General features: G+C 37.1%; 1 protein-coding gene across 1 annotated transcript in view; it reads right to left on the reverse strand.

Annotated features, from left to right (window-relative positions):
• ATG4C (autophagy related 4C cysteine peptidase) overlaps positions 1-15,726 on the reverse strand; it is a 100,246-nt gene extending 84,520 nt beyond the window's left edge. The window contains exon 1 of the mRNA XM_082358353.1: positions 10,896-15,726. The gene's annotated coding sequence lies outside the window, so the exon portion shown is untranslated. The remainder of the gene's footprint in view (positions 1-10,895) is intronic.
• Positions 15,727-22,941: the final 7,215 nt, after the last annotated feature.

Consider the following 22,941-nt stretch of genomic DNA (forward strand, 5'->3'; position numbering starts at 1 on the left):
TTATTGTTAATGATCTGAAGTGCAGAGTGAAGACTAAACAGAGCAGTTTTGGAAGACAGAACTACAACATTTGATATGAAAATCATCGATTGAGACCCAAATGTCATTTTTAGAGAGTCACTTTTCTAACCACAACCACACATTAAGATGGTCGATAAATTATAAACTGATAAATGTAAAAGGTACTCAAATCAATGTCCTTGAAGAGTAGATAAGGATAATCAGCCTCCCCCATATGGCAATAAATCGAATATTTTCTCCACTGAGGATTTAAAGCCAGTAAAAACTCCTGACAGAACTTTAGGGGACTGATTCTACAGAATATATCTCAGTCACGCAGCACAACCAATAAAAACACTGCAGGATTCCAGGATTTGTGTATGGTTGGGCATCTTCCCCAAATGGTATTCTGCAGCAAAAGAAATATAGATATTGATTTAGAATTTTTGATGTGCTTTTAGCTATGCCATCAAATAAATTGAACTGTGAAGAAGTTTTTCATCCACTGTAACCTTTTCTACCTGCTTGCATTTTTAGTAACAAATATCAATCCCTTGTCTGACCTTGAATGTCTCTCAATATGTTGGTCTGTCACTTCTGCTCTCTTATTTCTTTTCTCCATCTCAGTTCTTTGTTTACAGAAACGTCAACTATTGTATCCATTTCTATTCCTTTGCTTTTCCTATACTTGCCAGTCTTCTATCTTCATGTCCTGAACTTGTCTAAAAATGTTCAGTTTGTAAACCCAGCACGCTTTTTTTTAAGTAGCAAATATGAAGATAGGGAGAGCACTAGAAATATTTACTTGGATTGCCCTCTTTCAGAGCTAACAGTTAGGCAACGTAGATGGCAGTAAGAGATAAAGATAAAAAGACTGAGAAAAGGGACAAGCAACATAATAAGGGTAAGACACGCACATCCAGAAACTGGCTTGGTAGTTTTGCCTAAAGGATACATCTTGTAAACAGTCTTAGAACTCTTTAGGATTGCATCCTCCAGTTAAAGACACTAAATCAATGCACAGCTACTTCATAATGATGACATAAATAAAAGGTACTACTTAAGGTGTTCTTCTCTGAAATCTAAAATGAAACTTATATGGAAAAACCTAAGTACTGAATAGACACTTACCCTGACATATGACTTGTATCAAGTTCCTATAGGCAAAAATCTCCACCTATGCAGCACTGAGTATTACATGTTCACAGACTGTAAAGTCATCACCATAACCAACCTAAATGGTTGAAGGCTACAATAGGAACTATTAATGTTATCTGGGCTGTCTTAAACATTCCTTGATCTTATCTCTAAGAAGAACATAATATTGACTATAGTTTGATAAATAAATTTTAATCATGTAGTTGTATGGATACTCTAGAACTCTGTCAGTACTTTAGTAACCTCTGATGAGTCCACGATAAATATGAATGTTTGCAGCCTCCATACTTTAAAGAGCAACTTTGCAAGGTGTTAAGTACACAGTCTACATATAAGAGATAACATAGTGAGTCAAAGCATTTAATCAATAAAATGAACTTAACCTCTCTAAGAACTGAAGGATGTCAGAATCTTAGGATTAAAAGGGAACTTAAAAGCATCTAGTAACTATTAAGTAGTACTATTAATAGTTCTTGACCATTTTCCTACACAATACACTCCGATCTACCAGTAATCTCTCCTAACTTGCACTGCTTGGATGGGGAGGAGCAGTGAAAGAAAATGTGTAAGTTTAAAAAGCAAAAAACAAAAAACAAAAAATCACTCCTATCCCTAGGAATCTGATCTGCTCTCTGGTTCGGGCTCACTAATCGCGAATCAGTTCATCCACCCATATGGCAGCAAGATTTCCTTTACAATATCTTTGCCAAGTGCATTTACCCAGCCTCTGAGTGAACACTCCTAAAACAGGGAGCTCAGTATATAATGAGCTTTGTATTGAGCTGAATATACAGCAGCAAGTTTAAAAGCCTGATAATATTTTAAACTATTTTTTTTCTACTAACATAACTGCTCTAGAGTATCCATACAACTGCCTGATATCAGCTAATTTTAAACACCTACACTTGGCTTGAAAGACATACGGAACCAAAAGTCTATGTCCTTCTAACTTCTAGTAACTGGTCCTGGCTGTGCGCTCTGAAATCAATCCCTCTTCCATTTGATAGTCCATCAGATATTCAAAGACATATTTCCTGCTCTTCACCCCACCCCATCATCTCTTTTCCACATTAAATATTCTTAATTCCTTCAATTAGTCAGAAGATTGTTATAAGTGGTAATGAGTGCCTCAATCAGAGTGCTGGTAAGGGGATAAGGAATAAGGAGATACAAGTAACAAGCTGAGACGGTAGAACTAGCAACATCATATAAATATATGAATGTTTATATGCCCACATACAGGAGAGAGAATAAAATGACTGAAATTTCAGGTCTGATGTCTCAGAGAATAATGATACCTTTAACAGAAAAAGGGAACCCAAGAGGAAAAGGCTAAGGGAAGATGGGGAGTTCAGTGTGAGACACAGTGACTTTGAGATTTGTAACAAGTAAATACCAATAAGATCTTTTCCAAGTCCCATTCCATTAGATACTTTCGTCAAGAAAAAGGTGCATCCATATTATTGACACTAGTATTATATGTCATTTAAACACAAAGTATCACATTTATTCATTCATCAAGTACTGGAGTACTTACTTCTATAAGGCACTATGGGAAATATAATAAGCCATGAAACCCAGTTCCTGTCCCCATTAACCTTGCATTCTAATAAGCAACATGTTTATAACTAACCAGAACTCAAGATTGAATGTGGTTATGTCTCACAACAAAAATATAAAATGCTATAATAATTAAGAGAAATATTTTTCCATTTCCAATGAGAACATTCACACATGAAAAAAAATCACAGGGTAACACACAGTCATAACTGGCATTCTTCAAATACAAAGAACAAGGACATACAAATAACATAAATCTTTCTATTCTGGGTGTCAATACAGGAAAACACTAGCCATATTTTTTAGGAATGAGTTAAAGTACCCTGAACAATTATGTTTATTGTTAAAGATTAATGCTTGAATTGTATCATCAGTCAAAAGAAGAGCACTGTTTAAAATGTTCACAAACATAATTGTTTTGGCTTACAAATGGAATTGCCTGACGTCATTTTTCTCATCATTTCTAATTTTAAATAATAAAAAATTATATCAATTTGAAAAAAGAGCTACAAATTTAAAGCCTTATAAAGATAAAAACTGCATATTCTCTATCTGATATAACTATCCTAGAGCTCCCTATTACTATATATTATGATAAAGTTTTAAATTATTATGTCTACTTTAGTAGTTTTACAGATAACCGATTTTACAAAAAGAGTCTATTAAAAAGTGGTTTAGTAGGAACTTAACTATATTTTAAATTGATAACATAATCACAGAAGAAATCATTCAAATACCTTTGAACACCTGCTTTCTTTGACTATATATCTTTAGTGGGATATATTATAAGGACATAAAGTGGCAAAGAAATCTTTACTTGGTAAATCTGTTGCAGGAGAGAGTATCAGTATAGCAATTCCAAAACTATCATATGTGTGTGTAGGGCAGATTAAATGAGTAAATATATTGATATGGTTGAGAATCAGAATTCTCCCTGTAGGAAAAGGGAGATACAAATATGAACTGAGGAAAGGTAAAGTTGAACTCTGTGGTTCTGAACTTGAATTGAAGGTATCCTATAAAATCATGATTTCTTTTAAAAAATGTGTGTGCATGTGTGTAACCATTTAAAGGGCCTAGAAGCAACAACCGTAGTAGTAGTGAGTATATTCAATGTCCAAATTTTGGTTTCTAAGTACCATTTTCCACTAAAATGAACGAGGGCTCCACTGTAAAATAGTTGATTCCAAGTAGAATATACAAGGTGAGCCTGGAACACCTTATTGTGCAAAGAAGTAAGAAGGTGCCCAAATACCAATGTGGACATATGCAAAGGCCACAGGAACTAGTTTGAAGGGACTAAACAAATTTGAGATAATTCAGTCATCAAAAAGCATAATGGTAACAGATCATCACATTGGATACGTTTTTTAAAAAGGAATCCTTGGGTACAAAGAAGTACTAAAATAAAAGGAGAGGGACTTCCTTGGTGTTCCAGTGGTTAAGAATCCGCCTTCCAGTGCAGGGGACGAGGGTTCGATCCCTGGTCAGGGAACTAAGATCCCACAGGCCGCCGGGCAGCTAAGCCCATGCGCTCTGGAGCCCACGCGCCACAACTAGAGAGAAGCGCACATGCCTCAACAAAGAGCCCACTCACCGCAACTAAGACCCAATGCAGCCAAATAAATAAATAAATAAATATATATATATATATATTTTGTATCTTCCTTTAAAATAAAATAAAAAGAGAGAGGAGGAATAACTCTTCTTTAAAGAAAATAGCCAGCAAACATATGTAGAAGGATTGAGAGAACTGGAAAACCATTTTTTGGCAACAACCAATGCAATGATTGATTCGGGCAAGGTTCATCAATGGCTACTAAAGCCACTGTATAGAAAAAAAATTGTTGGAAAACAGAATATCTAATGATAAAGTATCACCTCCACAGATTAATTGTTAAGTATAAAAGGGAAAAGACACCTTTAAAATGTAGGAATCTGGTTAACCTAAGTGATCAACCTTAACATCACCAATAAATGGACAAATTATCATTACATTACTCTTGATGTGATCAAATGGAAAGTTTACAATAACTACCATGTAACAGTCTTGAAAAAAAACTATTTAGCCTGAAACTGTGAAGAAACAATCAAATTCATTTTGTGAGGCATTCTACAAAACAATTGGCCTAGACTTTCCAAAAATGTCAATGTCTTGAAACACCAAAAAAAGAAAAAAAGGAAGGAAGACAGGAGGAAAAAGAAAAGGTGAGGACTGTTCTAGATAAAAGAAAACAGAGAGACATGACAACCAAATACAATTCAATGAAATCTCTTATTCAATTCAGTGTTTTTTTCCTAAAAAGCTATAAGAGACATTACTGGAACATCTGGGTAAATCTGAATTTTTTCATATGGCCTACACATTAGATAATATTATCATATCAAAATTAAATTATTTGGGTATGCTAATGGCATTATAGTTATGTAGGAGGATGTCCTAGTTCTTAGGCGATGCATGGTGAAGTATTTCGAAGTAAAGTATCATGATGTTTCCACCTTACTTTCAAATGCTTCAGGAAGGAAAAAAAAATGTGTGCATTTGTGTGTGTGTGTGTGTGTGTGTGTGTGTGTGTGTGTGTGTGTGTGTGTGTTAGAGAAAAAGCGAAAAAGCAAAAGAAGCATAATGTTAACAACTAGTGAGTCCAGGTAAAGGATATACAGGTATTTGTTGTACTACTCTTTAAACTTTTTTGTATAGGTTTGAAACTTTCAAAAGAAAAAACGTTGGGGAAAAAAGTATGATGGAAATTAAATCGACTTTAGAGCAGCTGATCAGACTTTATAACGTTTAACTATGTCTTCACCCTATCCATAAGACCTAAAAGCCAGTACAAAGTTCAGACAGGTTGGACTAAAAATAAAAGTAATAATCCTAACAAATATAAGTAATTAAAAGCCAATCCATCATTAACTTCCAATTATAGCTGTAGACTAACCATAATCTCTGATGAGAATTCTGTGAAAGATGACATGTGCTGACTCACCTAGGACAACTGTGAATAAACAAAAGCTGTCTTGTATAATATTTTCTCCAAATCCAAATACGACTACCAAACGATTTTTTCCCAATCAAGATCCATTAGTTAAAAGGAACTCTAGGGGCTTCCCTGGTAGCGCAGTGGTTGAGAATCTGCCTGCCAATGCAGGGGACACGGGTTCGAGCCCTGGTCTGGGAAGATCCCACATGCCGCGGAGCAACTGGGCCCGTTAGCCACAACTACTGAACCTGCGCGTCTGGAGCTTGTGCTCCGTAACAAGAGAGGCCGTGACAATGAGAGGCCCGCGCACCGCGATGAAGAGTGGCCCCCACTCGCCGCAACTAGAGAAAGCCCTCGCACAGAAACGAAGACCCAACACAGCCAAAAATAAATAAATAATTAAAAACAAACAAACAAACAAAAACCCACCCCCAAATAATAACTTAAAAAAAAAAAAAGGAACTCTAAATTAAGATGTTGTTACAGAAGTACAGATGATCCCAGACACCACATCACTATAATAATAATAATGATAACAATAATAATAAACTCTGTACCAGGAATTTTGTAAACCTATGCACATATAACATCTCATTTAATCCTCACAACAACTCTATAAGGCAGGTACTATTATCCTCATTTTATAGATTTAAAAAATAACAAAGGCTAAATAACTTTTGCAAGATCATACTGCTACTAAATAGCAAAACACACCTTGAATCCAGGCAATTTGACTCCAAGCCCAAGCTTTTTGCTCTGTACCCTCTACTGCTTTACTATGAAATGTAAAATTTAAATAATAACTGACTGTATTAATTCAATATCTACCAAAAACTACACAATGGAGTTATTTCAAAGAAAATCATAAGCATGTCTTTTTTCCCTAATACACATTTATATTTACACATACACCAACTGAATGAAGTTAGAATTTAACCAGATGCCCAATTTATTGCCAAATCCCAAGTGCAATTAAAAATGATATAGAGCTATATTACTCAGTTACCTATTCATATATATGGTTGAATATGTTACATATAAATTCAAAACAAATACCAACATATTTCCAAAAGCCTTCATCTAGAACCTTATCCCTGCCCACTCAAGGGAAAAAATACTGAAAAAACTTATTTCAGGTACAGCATTCCTCAAACATACTTAACTTAAACAATGACATAAAAGGAAAAAAAAGAATAATTAAGACATAAACCTTGAACACTGATGCCACGGTGAAAAAATATTAACAAACAAAGCATGTCCCCCCAAACCCAGTCATCTTACAATGTTCTCAACCTCAATGAACTGTACCACAATCCATCCAGTTACAAAAGCCAAAATGCTAGTGGTGGCTGATGGCACCTTTCTCTCCCTCATTCCTCATATCCAATTCATCAACCAGTTCCACCTCCTAAACATCTCTAAAACCCATCCACTTTTACCTGTCTTCACCACCACCTTGTCTAAGATATCTGGCCTCTCCTCATCCACACTCTTATCTCCTCTGTAAACAATTTTTCTTCTGTATAACATCAAGTCCTTTTTCATAGAACTTACAATAGTTGCAACTTTACATATCTTTGATGGAATATTTGATTTATGTCTTCCTCCCCTCATAAGTTCTATGAGGTAGAGACTGCATTTACTCATCACTATATCACTGTGGCCTAGAAGCGTGCCTAGTAAATAAATAAGTGTTAAATGATTGAATGCACGTCAAAGATTACAAACATTTATAAACAGTCCAAAAAAATTAAGTAGTTACAAGGCTCACGAACCATCATAAGGAGTACCTTATTTCATCATTTCTAGATCACACATTTTTACATTTTAAACTCTGAAACTGAATACATCTTACAATTGACAATCTTTTTATGTTGAATGGGCAATATTTTTTTTCTTTCACGGCAGTTCATAAAATAATGGTGCATCTTGGAATAAAATAAACAAACAAATAAAAAACCCTCATCCCAGGTAAATCTACAATACACCTGACCCACTCAGTTCAAACCTGGTAGGCTAGCCTCCCTTCTCCTTTGGCCACCATGCCACTCCCAACATTCAGTAATTAACAGTGCTTACTGGTTCTTTCACCAACAGTTATCCAATTAATTCTTTTCTTTAAATCCCACAATAATAACACTAGATCTATCTAATTCCTCATTGCCTGGTACCTGAGCTCTTGCCACAGCTTCATTCATTTAAACATTTGTTTCAAATTCAGCCAACACTGCGCACCTATATGCAAAGAAATGAAGATACAAAGCAGTCCAGTTAACTGTCCCTCCCACTAATCTCTCTCTCCTACAATTTAGAATTTTGCTCATTTTATGCCTCAGACTGGAATTACTTTCCTCCCAATTTCTACCTATCAAATTTATACTCACTATTTTAGTTCTAGATCAAATCTCATCTTCATGAAATATTCCTTGGTTAATCTCTCTTTTCAACCTTAACATCCTAAAACACATAAAACCAAATGCATACTGGCTATATTTTGTTTCTTGAAGGCAAGGTTTACATGTCAGACATTCTGATAGAGTGTAAGCTCCCTAAGAGCAGGGACTTCTCTCTTGTTCACTGTTATATTCCCAGCACCTAGAAGAGTATCTGGTACGTAATAGCTGCTTAGCAAGTATTTATTGAATTAATGCTCTTTATATAGTCCAGAGTAGTGAACAAATCTTTGCAACTGTAGTAAGTGGGAAGAGTCAAAAGGAACTGGACTAAATTACTTGAATTCTTTGAGCTTCAGTTTCTTCATCTGCTAAATGTAAATAATACTCAATAGCTCAATGAGTTGGTATAATGATTTAATGCAATAATGCTTTAAAGCAGCGGTCCCGAAACTTTTTGGCACCAGGAACCAGTTTCGTGGGGAGGGGAATATGGTTCAAGTGGTAATGCAAGTGATGGGGAGCGGCAGATGAAGCTTCGCTCGCCCACCACTCACCTCCTGCGGGGCAGCCCCGTTCCAAACAGGCCGCAGACCAGTACCAGTCCGTGGCCCGGGGGTTAGGGACTCCTGCTTTAAAGCATCTGGTACAGAGCTGAGGACAAGAGAATGTTCTCAATAAATGTTTTGATGATATTGTGACAAAAGTTAAATAGTAAGAAGCATTTAATAAATGCCTACTAAATGAATAAAATCTCAAATTTGAGTAATGTCTAGCCTCATATCATTTATCCAATAAAGAATTTCAAGAGTGAATTAATTCTGAAATATTATACATTTAGCCCCACTCTTAAGCATGGCTAAAACCATTTCTGATTAATTAGGAACAACCTCATTTAGACTGGGTACAAGTATTAATATTTATATTTTATTGACATAGAGATTATATTTGACTCCGAAAGAAGAACAATAATTTTACTATTAGAATAGTAAAATACTCAGAATAGAAGAAAGCTGCAAAGTTATTTAAGTTACATGGTCCCCAGAAAGACAAGAAGTACAAAAATTTCTGTCTACAAAACATTACTGAATAGTAAACAATGCTGTTTTACCAGATCTATCAAATTATGTAGAAGGGGCTTCCCTGGTGGCGCAGTGGTTAAGAATCCGCCTGCCAATGCAGGGGACACGGGTTCGAGCCCTGGTCCAGGAAGATCCCACATGCCGCCGAGCAAATAAGCCCGTGCGCCACAACTACTGAGCCTGAGCTCTAGAGCCCCCAAGCCACAACTATGGAAGCCCGCGTGCCTAGAGCCCTCTGCAACAAGAAGCCAACGCAATGAGAAGCCCGCGCACTGCAACAGAGTAGCCCCTGCTCACCACAACTAGAGAAAGCTGGCGCACAGAAACGACCACCCAACACAGCCAAAACTAAATAAATAAAATAAATTTTAAAAATATATATAGAGAGAAATATCTCATAAACAATCACAACAAATAAACTTTTCAATATATTTGTATTCCATTTTACAGAAAAAGGAGCATCAGTTAAATGGTTTTTAAACTCTTTTCACTAAACTATAAAAGTTCTCATATTGGCTACTTTTTAACTTTAAACACTTCCCAAAATTTTACAGTGAAAGAACTGATAATTAATTCAATATAGCATCAGATTATTCGACTAATTAGAAACGCTCCCTTGTTCAGGGAAGACACTTTATTTACTTGTAAATTGGTACACACACAGACTTTACCTTTCAAAGCTTTTCTAATCCCTCTGTGTACTTTCAATGACTCACAATCTAATTACAAATCATAAACAACCAAGGAGGAAAGAGCATTCCCTTGTGTCTATCTGCTATTAATTGACACAAAATCATCGCAAAAATTCTACTGGGGACATATGTTTCGAGTAGGAGAAGGGAAAAAAATCCCATCTAAGTAATTCAGATACAAAGAGCTGTAGGACGAGGTATTTTCCTCTAACCATAGGGTAGCAGTGAACCCCTTGTGGGAAAATAATCAATACAAAACAAAAATGTAAGCCAAATAGATCTTAAGTATAAACTTCATAAGCAGAGTCAGGCTTGGCTGTTCGTTGACGTCTCTCGTATTCACCAGTCATCATAACAATGTGTTTGAACATCCAACCTAAAAAGCCCTGACATGTGGATGGAAGTCGAAGAGCTGAGGATGAGTAAGAATCAAATAAAATGATTAAACGTTAATGTCTGAATGGAAAAGCATTAAGATATTCAGGCAAATGTGTTAAGAGTCTGAAGCAGTAACAAAGGCCTAAAAAGGGATAAAGGAGTTAGGAATGAGAAGATTGAGATCTTGAGAATCTCATTTGGGGGGATTTTTTTTTTTTTTTTCTCTTTTCTGTTCTTTTTTTAATGGAGAGAAACAGGGAAGGAGTTAAATGGATGCAATAGCTTAGAGGACGAGAGATCGTGCCTGAAACACGTAAGAAAAGCCTCTAGGAGAGGGGGAACAGCTGCCCACAGGAAGGCTTACGGTTCGTTAGCTCTGGAGCCCAGGAAGGGCAAGGAGTCAGAAAACAAATTACACCAGAAACAGAGATGAGGGAGGCGCCAAATCCCTCAGAGAGCCTAAACGGTTGGCTACTGGGTCTCCACTGAGGGCAGGGCCCCCCAAGAAACCCGGTCATTTGGAAGGACCGGAGACACTAAGTCCCAACCTTCTCTGAGGCTAGCGGAGTCAGAGGAACCTCAAGTCGACCCCTCACCGAAAAACCGAAAACAGAACTGGAGAAATGTAAACAATGTGCAGGAGCCACCAACCGGGAAATGTTCCAGCTCCACCAGCAGCCGCCACAAAAGCAGCCGCCACACACGCAGACACCCCGACCTCAGCGCCGCAGCTACAGGCACCTCGAGCTCCCCGGCCACCGTAGTAAGAGAAACGCCCCACCCCCCGCTTCAAACCCAGTAGGTCAGCCACTTCCGGGGCACTAACGCCTATTGATTGGCAGCAGCAATAGCAGCGGCCTACAGGCCCCCGGTCCGTTTACTTCATCCTTTTTTCCTTTTTTCGTCTTGTTTGCCGCCTCAGACTGTAAGTCACCAATATAGCAAGCGCAGAATCAAGAGAAAGTATCCATCTATAAGCGGTGTCTCCGATAGACAAACTACATTATTCCTGCCATGACTTCCTGCTGAACAATTTGGACTTCAACTCCCAGCTTGCCATGCAACACTCCCTCGCTTCCAGCGCGGGAACTACAAGATCCAGCATGCACTGCGCCCGTTATTCTTCACTCTGCCCCTGACACCTGCAGACCTCAAAGGCGATTTCAGAGGATTCATTAAATCCTTTAGATTAATGTAGACCTTTCTAGCAAGCCCCACTTTGGTAAAAATACCAGTATTCCCTCCTTTCCTTTTGTGAAGGTATTAAATGTCAAGGAATATGTGCGTTCATTTTCGACGTTCAGATTATTTTCCAGAATTGAAACAGGACAGTCTGCAAAGGCTTTTTATGAAATGGAAATTTTTATCCTCATTCATAAGGGGTGTTGAGAGAAATACTAAATTATTGCAAAGTGTAATCTTGTGTCGTTTTTGCAGTACTGCAAGGTTGTGCTATAACAAGGGTTACCAAACGTGCTCCCGAATTGCATAGGAAATTACAATAAGAGCGAGAAGTGAAAAATTAACAGTCTGTACTACCAGACTATGAAACCACGAGGGAAAGAAAATCTTTCAGAATGCAGAGTTGAAAAGTTCAAAAGTAGATTTGAAAAGGGTTTTCAATTTTTTTATGTGTTTAATGGTTTGAATTATCTTATTTTTATTATTATTCTCACAAAAACAGGTAATGCAACTTTTTATTTTCTGTTATGCAGTAGGGCCACCAAGTAACCTATCATACAAAGGATATAGCAAGATGTAACATTTTTTAGAGTGAGCAAACAAAATAACTGTTTTCTTGCCTGATTGGATAGCCAGTGGTTCCACATTTTAAAATACGGAACTCTGTTTTGATTTCTTAGGACAGATAACATGCATTTAACAAGCTGTCTGGATGCTTTTTTGTTACTTTCATAAGGACTCGGATTACAAGAATGAATGTATTTCATTTTTAATATCATACATTAACAGGACGCGAGAAGCAATGCTTTGATTTTTTAAATAAACTACATGGTAATTATACAAAATAAAACTGTGTGTATACCACAAACATTGGTAGTCTGTGGATTTACAGCAAAAACAAATTTTAATTGGTTAGTAAAAGAGTAGAATACTTTCCATTTTTACAACTTCACGTAGAAGTCACACAGGGAAATTATATTCTCTAACACTGGCATGGCATCAGCTACCATACAAACTGCTTTCCAACTCCAGTGTGCTAAATTATGCAGCACAAGCAAGTAAATATTTAAAACCTACGATCATGGAAAACAATCTGCTGCTTTTGATACTCATACACCAAAGCAATATGAACTCTGTGAGAGAAAACATTTTCATCGGAATGATTCAGAGGTAATAATAAACTATAATTAGGTTATCTGTTATTCATAGGTGTTTGTAGTAAATAAACATGTAATTGGATCCACTTATTAGGGTTGTTAGTAAGGAAGCTTTAAAATATGCTAAATGTTTGATACACATATTTCTAAAGTGGTTTCAATGATCAATTGTATAAATGAATGTGGGAAAGAGTCTAAAGAGTACATAATTTATGTAACAGGCTTTAGGTTTTTAAAAGAGATTCTTGCAGCTGCAGTGCTCAGCAATATTCTCTCCTCTACATGTGTCTTTGACTTTGCAGTTCAGCCAATTGCCAACCACACAGAGTCAAAACTGGACAAGATGTTCATTTCGGTTCAACAAATACATGATAAGTGCTGCTAGGGGCAAAGCACTCTGCCTAGGCACTATAGTCTTTTTTTGAAGCACATACAGTTTTGATAATTAAGAAAGAATTAAAAGGAAGTGAAAAGATAAGAGAGCTTTATCTGAATGGAAAACAGAAAGTAAAATATGTGTAACATCAACTTTTTTTATTATACACACTTTTATTTTTAAACCATGTGAATGTCTTACCTAGTCAAAAAAATTTTTAATTAAAAATTAAAAGGCCGTTGCAGTGGAATACCTGTGTAAGGGTCACAGCTCTACACTTGGGCAAATTACTCTTCTCTCTGTGTTTCAGTTTCCTCAACTGTATAATAGGATGATAATAAAAGCCACCATAAAGTATTTAGAACAGGGCTTGGGACATAAAATATTTTTTGAAGGTAAAATTTTAGTCAGGGTGTTGAAAGTTTTAAAAATAAACTATAACCCTATTTTTAGAAAGTACCTAAATAATATCAATCATACAATTAGTGAAAAATATGCTACTATATTTGAACCAGATAGCGTTCTAAGTATTTAGAAACTATCTTCAACATCAACTTTCAATAATCACTTATGCATTTGGTTAACTGGAACTCTTTAGTAGTGAATATACTTTCTAAAAGACAGGAGCTACATCTTAAACATCTGTGTCCCGTTCAGCTGTAAGCACCGTACTTTGTACAGAGTAATTAGTTCTCCATCAGTGCTTGTGGGAGTTCATGGTGATGACTGAGGCCCTGAAAACTCCCTTCTCATTCATACATAAGCTGTTTTTAACACCCGTGCTTTATTATTTTTTTAATATTTATTTATTTATTTGGCTGCACCGGGTCTTAGTTGCGGTACACGGGATCTTCATTGCCACGTGCGGGATGTTTTCACTGTGGCATGCGGGATCTAGTTCCCTGACCAGGGATCGAACCCAGGCCCCCTGCATTGGGAGCGTAGAGGCTTAACCACTGGACCACCAGGGAAGTCCCTATTATTTTAATTAATAAATGATTGTATAATTAAATAGCTATTAAAACCAGAATATTTGACTAATAGAATGCTACATTTAAAATCATGAAAAACAGCAATTCACTGCTTAGTGTGTATATATATATAAAACATTCATCTTAAGCGTCAAGCCCTTTCCAAAATTCATCATATCCCAGGTGTGTACTTTGAAAACATAGAAGCCATTCTAGTAGCATTGATTGTGATACAGCTCCAGATTTTTGCTAGTAAACTTTTAATTCTTAACTTCTACCAAGTATACTTCTTATTCATCTCCCTCCAGGACCCAGAGAAAGATGAAGGTCCTGTTTAATAAGTAAACAGGTACCATGTATGACTGATCGGGAACGTTATTTTGAGATGAATTGAACTCAGCCTTGATGAGATGAATACCTTGTGGAAATTATAAAATTATTTTAAGGAAAACTTGGTGAAAACGTTTTCTCCTTTCCAAGTGACCTTATTTCTATCCCCTTTCCTACATCCTCAAGCTCACTCTCTCCACTGCCCCCTTTGCCTCAGCCTACAAACATGTACTGAATCCCCACAATTCTGAAAGCAACTTCAGCGGACTCAGTTTCCCTCCTAGATGCAATATTATTCCATCTTCCTTTTCCTTTCATAACCAGACTTCAGCAAGTGCTACAAAGTAAACCTTAGCCTTGAAATGCAGCACAAAATCTATTCACAGCTAATATTGAACTGAACACCCAGCACTGTGATAAATCATGGAAATATGAAAAGAATTCAGAGAAGTAACTTACGGCTCACAGTGTGATAAACATTATGATAGAGGTATGAACAGGGTATTAAGAGAACAAGGAGTGTCAGTTATTCTCAAATTGAGGGATCCTGAAGGAGGAAGTCCTGAGATAACTTAAATGACAAAAATAACTAGCTTCAGAAGAGGGAGATTCGACCAGTTTAGGATAACCCAGAAATTTATTATAGCTGGGACATGAGAGTTGGGGAGTGGTACTTGTATACTAAGATAAGAGTGTTGAACTTTAATCTGGTTATAAAGGAAACCATTTAGGGAATGACAAAATTAAACTGCATTTTAGGCTGCTGCTTGCAGGATTATGGAGAATGGCTTGGGCTGGAAAGAACAGTTAGGAGATTGTTTTCATAATTCAGGTTTTAAAAAAAGGAAGATCTGAAATAAATAGTAATAAGGGAAGAGCAAAAACTGGTCGGAGATATTAGGACAATAGAACCAAGAGGAGTGGTGAAGGGGGGAAGAAATCAAAGGAGACTCCCAGGTTTCTGTTTTTTCACTTTTCCACGTGTTGAGTTAGTTAGGAATGCTTAAGCATCATCAGAGGGCTATGCCCAGGAGGCAATTAGATATGGAGCTTAAGAGGAAGATTTGAGCTGAATATATAGCTTTGGGACTCATTAGCTTTAGGTGAGAGTTGAAACCATGGACATGGATAAGATTACTAGCCAGGTGGATGGGCATCTGAGCTAGTAACCAGGAAGCCAAAAGGTGACAGAAATGAGGGAGGGTGGAGAACAATATATGTAAATATCATGAAATTTTTCAAGGAACGGGATTTTTACAGAAAAACAGAGGGTTACTGGTTTAGATGTAACATTGAAGAATAAGGAGAGAGCTGAACTCACCTCTGGACCCAGTGTTCATGAATAAATGAGACCAAAAAGACAAAAGGACATACTTTCAAGAAAGTTGCAGGGGGACAGAATCTTCAGAGAAGTGTCAGCATTTGTTAAGACCAGAAGGTGAGGCAAAAATTCTGTGAGGAGAATCCAGAGGTAGCGAATTAGAGCATCAGAGAAGCAATGGAAAGATTTTGAATGGAGAAAAGTAGCGGGAGATTGGGTCATAAGAAAGGAAGCACATGTGAGAACACACAAGAAAGATGATGACCAAGGATGCCAGGAATATGAGGAAGTATTCACTAGCCTCAAGGTCTCAAAACAGAAATCCTATATAAATCTGAGGTTCACCCTAACTTGTGCAGGTAGACTTCACTAGTCTTGACAGCAGAGTGTGTAACTTACTGACTTATACTCACAACCTTCTTTTACAATGGAACCCTAAATCAAACACTGTGGCCCATTTCTCTTGGTTTAAGCATGAACATGTGAGATAATTCTTGGCAATGAGGTGTGAGGGAAAATCTGCTATGGGGGGCTTCTGGGAAAAGTTTTTCTCTCTAACAAAAAGCAGCACATGCTGTGTACCCACATCATAGCAGCATTATGCACAACTGCTGAAAGGTGGACACAGCCCAAGTGTCCATCAACAGATAAATGGATAAGCAAAATGTGGTGTATGGACATAATGAACTATTACTCCTTAAAAAAGTAGGAAGTTCTGACACATGCTACAATATGGATGAAACTTGAGGACATTATACTGAGTGAAATAAGCCAATCACAAAAAGACAAATACAGTTGACCCTGGAACAATGAGGGAGTTAGGGCACCCATCCCCGCGCTTTTGAAAATCTGCACGTGTAACTCATAGTCAGCCCTACGTAACCACAGTTCTGCATCCACAGAGTCAGTCAGCCATGGATTCTGTAGCACTGTAGTATTTACTATTGAAAAAAATCTGAGTATAAGTGGACCCATTCAGTTTAAACCCATGTTGTTTAGGGGTCAACTGTACTGTAGGATTTCACTTACCTGAGGTACCTAGAGTAGTCACATTCATAGAGATAGAAAGTAGAATGTGATTACCAGGGGATATGGGGAGGGAGGAATGGAGTCATTATTTAATGGATATAGAGTTTCAGTTTTGTAAGGTAAAATGGATTCTGCAAAATAAAATGGATTCTTTTTTTTTTTTTTTCTGGAGCTAGCCATCCTGGGAGGCCTGGTTTATTACAAATTCTTTCGCAAGCATTGAACCTCTTACAAGGAAGGTTTTGCGGACCAGAACTTCGACTCTGTGAATGAATGGTGTTAGAGATGTGGTGATGGTTGCACAACAATGTGTATGTACTTAGTGTTACTAAACTGTACACTTAAAATGGTTAAAATAGTTAATTTTATGTTATGTGTATTTTACCACAATAAAAATAATTGAAGAGAAAAAAAGCAGTGAATGCCAAGACCATTCAATTGCCAAAGGATAGTCTCTTCAACAAATAAATAGTGGTGGAACAACTGGGTTTCCACATGCAAAAGAATAAAGTTGGATCTTTTCTTCATACCATGTTCAAAAATTAACTCAAAATGGATCAAAGATCTAAATATAAAAGTTTAAATGATAAAACCCCTAGAATAAAATATACAGGTATATCTTCATGACTGGGATTTGACAACAGCTTCTTAGATGACACCAAAATCACAAGCAAGAACGAAAAAATAGAGAAATCATACTTCATCAAAATTAAAAACTTTCATGCATCAAAGGACACTATGAAGAAAATGAAAAGACAATCCACAGAATGGGGAAAAAAATATTTGCAAATCATATATCTGATAAGGGTCTGGTATCCAGAATATAAAAAGAACTTAAAGATAGACAACAAAAAGACAATAATCCAATTAAAAGATGGGCAAAAGACTTGAATAGACATTCTCCAAAGGATATGCACAGATGGCCAAAAAGCACATGAAAAGGTGTTCAACATTGCTAATCATATTTTTATGAAAAAGTGTATTTTATGTTTAAACATGCATATACATACATTTAAAGAGTAATATATAATGCTTGAAATTGCAAAATGTTTCTCAGCCACTGTATTAACCATGTATTTTGTATAACAAATTATCCATGTCTTAGTGGTTTTAAAAAACAATATTTATTATCACAATTTTTGTGGGTTAGGAATCTGGTCATGACTTAGCTGGGTCCTCTGCTTCCTGGTCTCTGCCAAGGCTGCAATCAAGGTCAGCCAAGGTCTGTGATCCCATCTGAAAATATGACTGGGAAAAAATGTGCTTCCAAGTTCATTCAGTGGTTGTTGACAGGATTCAGTTCTTTGCAGGTTGTTGGACTGAGGGCCTTTGTTTCTCACAGGCTATTGGTCATCGCCTCTCTCAGTTCTTTGCCACATGAGCCTCTTGAAAAAGCAGCTTGTTTCATCAAAGCATGTGAGCCAAGAAGGCAATAGAGAGAGTCTGCTAGCAAGATGGAAGTCACACGTTTTTAAAAGCCAATCATGGAAGTGACACTCCATCACTTTTGCTGTGTTCTACTTATTAGAAACAATCTGCTAGGCTGAGCCCACACGCAAGGGGAGATTATTACACAAAGGCATACATGCAAGGAGGTGGGGATCACAGTAGGCCATTTTAGAAATATTCACCACAGTCACCATACACAACTGTTGCAAATACCATGCTAATTCATAATTAACTTGGAACCACACATTGGAATAGGAACAGAAGCAAGAAAATGAATGCCTGGCTCTATTGTGAAATGAGTCTCTGCTATACAGGAATCTATGGCATTCATGCTTTTTGAAACATAAGATTTGACAAGTTGTCTTTTTTCTTACCTAAGTATTTTGCCACTCAAATCCTCTCCATACTCTGAAGCAGTATTTATATTTGATGTTGCTACCAGCAAATCCCAGAACTTTACAGCATTTGCATATAGCTGTCTTTTGTAGGGCAAAAGATGTGGAGAAGCATTTTCCTGGGACCTGAACAATGCTAGTCACAGGAACAGCTGTTTAGGGTGAGGGGTGGCACCAGGTTAGTGCTGAGAGCCAGTTAGAGAATGATAAACATACTCTTGTGTTTTCAGTATGATTTTTGTGATCATATTACACGTAGAGCCCTCTAAGGCAGGGGTCCCCAACCCCTGGGCCGCAGACCAGTACAGGTCCGTGGCTTGTTAGGAACCGGGCCACAGAGCAGGAGGCGAGCAATGGGTGAGCAATCGAAGCTTCATCTGCCGCTCCCCACCGCTCGCATTACTGTCTGAACAATTCCCCACCCCACCCCCCATCCTCCACCCCCATCTGTGGAAAAATTGTCTTCCATGAAACCAGTTCCTTGTGCCAAAAAGTTGGGGACTGCTGCTCTAAGGCATGGTTCCTCTTGCTTGGGACTAGTGGCAGAACTGATGTATTTAAGGCACCTGAAACCCAGTGGGTAATAAAAGTCATACGCTTTGGCTTGTCTAACATGTCTCAATTTTCAGATGATATGAACTCAGATAAGTATGAATTCAAAATTCACATTTTTCTCTCTTTGCTTCTCTTTATTCCTTCCATTCTTTTGAAAGTTACTATTTTTTCCAATTATAAAATAAAATATATATAGATTGTAAATCATTGTAAACTGCCAAAAAGCAGTAAGAAAAAAGAATCACTCAAAATTTCGTTGTCTATGGGACCTAATTAAACTCAAAAGCTTTTGCACAGCAAAGGAAACCACAAACAAAATGAAAAGACAACCCACAAAGTAGGAGAAAATATTTGCAAATGATGCGACCAACAAGGGATTAGTCTCCAAAATTTATGAACAGCTCATTCAGCTCAATACCATAAAAACAAACAACCCAATTAAAAAATGGGCAGAAGACCTAAAGAGATGTTTCTCCAAAGAAGACATACAGGTGGCCAAGAGGCACAAGAAAAGATGCTCAACATCACTAATTATTAGAGAAATGCAAATCAAAACTACATGAGATATCACCTCACACCACACAGAATGACCATCATCAAAAAATCTACAAACAATAAATGCTGGAGAGGGTGTGGAGAAAAGGGAACCCTCCTACACTGTTGGTGGGAATGTAAATTGGTACAGCCTCTATGGAGAATAGTATGGAGGTTCTGCAAAAAAACTAAAAATAGAGCTACCATATGATCCAGCAGTCCCACTCCTGGGCATATATCCATAGAAAGACATGGCTCGAAAGGATACATACACCCCAATGTTCATTGAAGCACTGTTTACAATAGCCAAGACATGGAAGCAACCTAAATGTCCATCGACAGATGAATGGATAAAGAAGATGTGGTATATATATATATATATATATATATATATATATATATATATACATACATACATATATACACAGTGGAATATTACTCCACCATTAAAAAGAATGAAATAATGCCATTTTCAGCAACATGGATGGGCCTGGAAATTATCATACTAAGTAAAGTAAATCAGACAAAGACAAATATCATATGATATCACTTATATGTGGAATCTAAAAAAAACAAAATAAAGTCACGAATGACCTTATTTACAAAACAGAAACAGACTCACAGACTTAAGAGAATGAACTTATGGTTACCAGGGGGGATGGATGGGGGGGAAGGATAGATTGGGAGTTTGGGACTGACATGTACACACTGCTTTATTTAAAATAGATAACCCAAAAGGACCTACTGTAAAAATAAATAAATAAATTATTTTTGTTATCTGAAGGTGACCATTGTTGACATTTTGATCTGTATTTCTTGGTATCTTTTCTTCTAAATGTAGTTTTTCATGTGTTTGTTTGACAGAGTTGTGATTACTTTACAAACAATTTTTTATTCAGCTCTTTTCGCTTACCATTAAAACATAAAGCACTTTTCCATGGTATTACAAACTATTTTTCAACATTAATTTTTTAAACCTGTGCTCTTTTTTCCACCTTACACTGCTTTCCAGGGAAAAACAGCAAGCTAAATACTGCTCATAAACATTACTTCTGTTAAGTCTAAATTTCAGCCTGACCCAATTTCAGATTCTTCTGAATCTAAAATAATCTCTCTCTCTCTCTCTCTTTCTTTTGATAGAAAACTATTTTGGGTGTTTGGAAACTAAGGAATTCAGTGAGCTTGGAGGAAGAGGAAAGAGTCTAATACCGGCAGTTTGTCACTTGAACCAAAAACCAGAACTCAAACTCTGAATTGGGGGAATGTTCAGAAAGGAACTACTAACTTAATATTAAATATTGATATCACAAAAACTTTAGTTTTTAAATAAAATTATAAAAAGCTTCAATTTATATATTTTAAAGTAAAAAGACAGCCAGAAGCGACCTCTTGTAATTCTTTTTGACTTTTCTACAGAAACATGAAAGCTGGCAAGGATCTTGTTTATTAAGTCTCAGTACTTAGTTAAAGGATATTATTTACTGAATAATTCACAAATTTTGTACCTCTGAATGCCAAAAGCCAGTTTTTTTTTTTAGAAATTCACGTTCTTTATTTATTTATTTATTTATTTATTTATGACTGTGTGGAGTCTTCGTTTTTGTGCGAGGGCTTTCTCTAGTTGCGGCAGGTGGGGACCACTCTTCATCACGGTGCGCGGGCCTCTCACCATCACAGCCTCTCCTGTTGCGGAGCACAGGCTCCAGACGCGCAGGCTCAGTAATTGTGGCTCACGGGCCCAGTTGCTCTGTGGCATGTGGGATCTTCCCAGACCAGGGCTCGAACCCGTGTCCCCTGCACCGGCAGGCAGATTCTCAACCACTGCGCCACCAGGGAAGCCCCCCAAAAGCCAGTTTTTAAATGAATCTACTCTAGTTTTGAAAATGGTTAGACTTTGAGGCATGGCCAGTCATGCACTCAGTTGGTCAGGTGCCTAGGAGAACATGATATTATCTTGCCCTTGAGGAGCTAGAAATCTACTGTGGAAGACAAGTATGTACATACTAAATTATAAATCAAGGTAGAATGTGAACAGGACTTAATAAAGATACAAAGTCTTATTGTGGCATAGAAGTATGTGTATACTTCAGAAAATATATATTCTGATTTTTAAAATGACCCAGGTGTTTGATAAAAATTCAGACATTAAAGAATATATAACACAACCAAAATAATGGCCCATAATAACTTGATGTATAATCTTAACTTTTTATGACTATGCTAACATGAAATATTATTATTACAAACATTTGTTAATGTTAATGAGTATGTCTGGACTGTATACAATGAGCTAGGCATTGTTTTAGATGTTGGGGTTATACCTGAACAAAAACAGGGATTTCTGTTCAAGGAGCTTACATTTTAGTGGATTGAGACAGAGAATAAACAAAAAATAAAACAAGTAAATTATGTAGAATGCTAGAAGGTGATAAGTCCTATAGGGAGGTGGAGAGAGGAAGAAATAATAGAGGATGAAAAGAAGGACCAAGAGTCCTGAAGGATGGATTACAATTTTAAAATGGTGGTCAGGGTAGATCTCATTTAGAAGGCGACATGTGAATGAAAATTTAAAGGAGATAAGGGAATGAGGCAAGCAGATATGAGGGAAGAGCATTCAGGTAGAGGGGGCAGGCAGTACAAAAGTCCTAAGGTGGGCATGTGCCTTACCTGTGCACTTTTCTAGTCAGAAAAGAGCTTTTAAGTATATGGAAGCTGACAAGCTTGCTGTGGCTGATACTAGTTTTCCAACATTCTAATTTTCACTTAAAATTAGTGTGGTTTTCCTTGAAGTAACAGGTTCGTTTCACTCATTTTTAAAAAATTTTCTGTCAGATGCCAAATCTAAATAAATGTGGTTTGTCAGTTACTCTTTCATGAAAAAAATGGCATTCCAAGAAAAATTGTCTAGTTTAGCTGGCAACTCAAATAATCACACATATGCTTCTCCTCAAGACAACCATCCCACTTTGGTATGCAGCAGAAGTGCTTTAGTCATACTGCCTATTTTATCACCCAAAAGGTTTGCACTTAAGAGTTAAGATTCAGGGACTTCCCTGGTGGCACAGTGGTTAAGAATCCGCCTGCCAATTCAGGCAACACGGGTTTGAGCCCTGGTCCAGGAAGATCGCACATGTCACAGAGCAACTAAGGCCGTGCGCCACAACTACTGAAGCCCGTGTGCCTAGAGTCTGTGCTCTGCAACAAGAGAAGCCACTGCAATGAGGAGCCCGCGCACTAAAATGAAGAGTAGCCCCTGCTCGCCACAACTAGAGAAAGTCTGTGGCGCAACAACGAAGACCCAACGCAGCCAAAAATTAATTAATTAATTATTTTTAAAAGAGTTAAGATTCAATGAAATTAGTCATTTCTACTGCTTCATCAATGACAGTTATAAATTA

The sequence above is a fragment of the Balaenoptera borealis genome, assembly GCF_965194805.1.
Source record: "Balaenoptera borealis genome assembly, chromosome: 1".
NCBI classification, from domain to species: domain Eukaryota; kingdom Metazoa; phylum Chordata; class Mammalia; order Artiodactyla; family Balaenopteridae; genus Balaenoptera; species Balaenoptera borealis.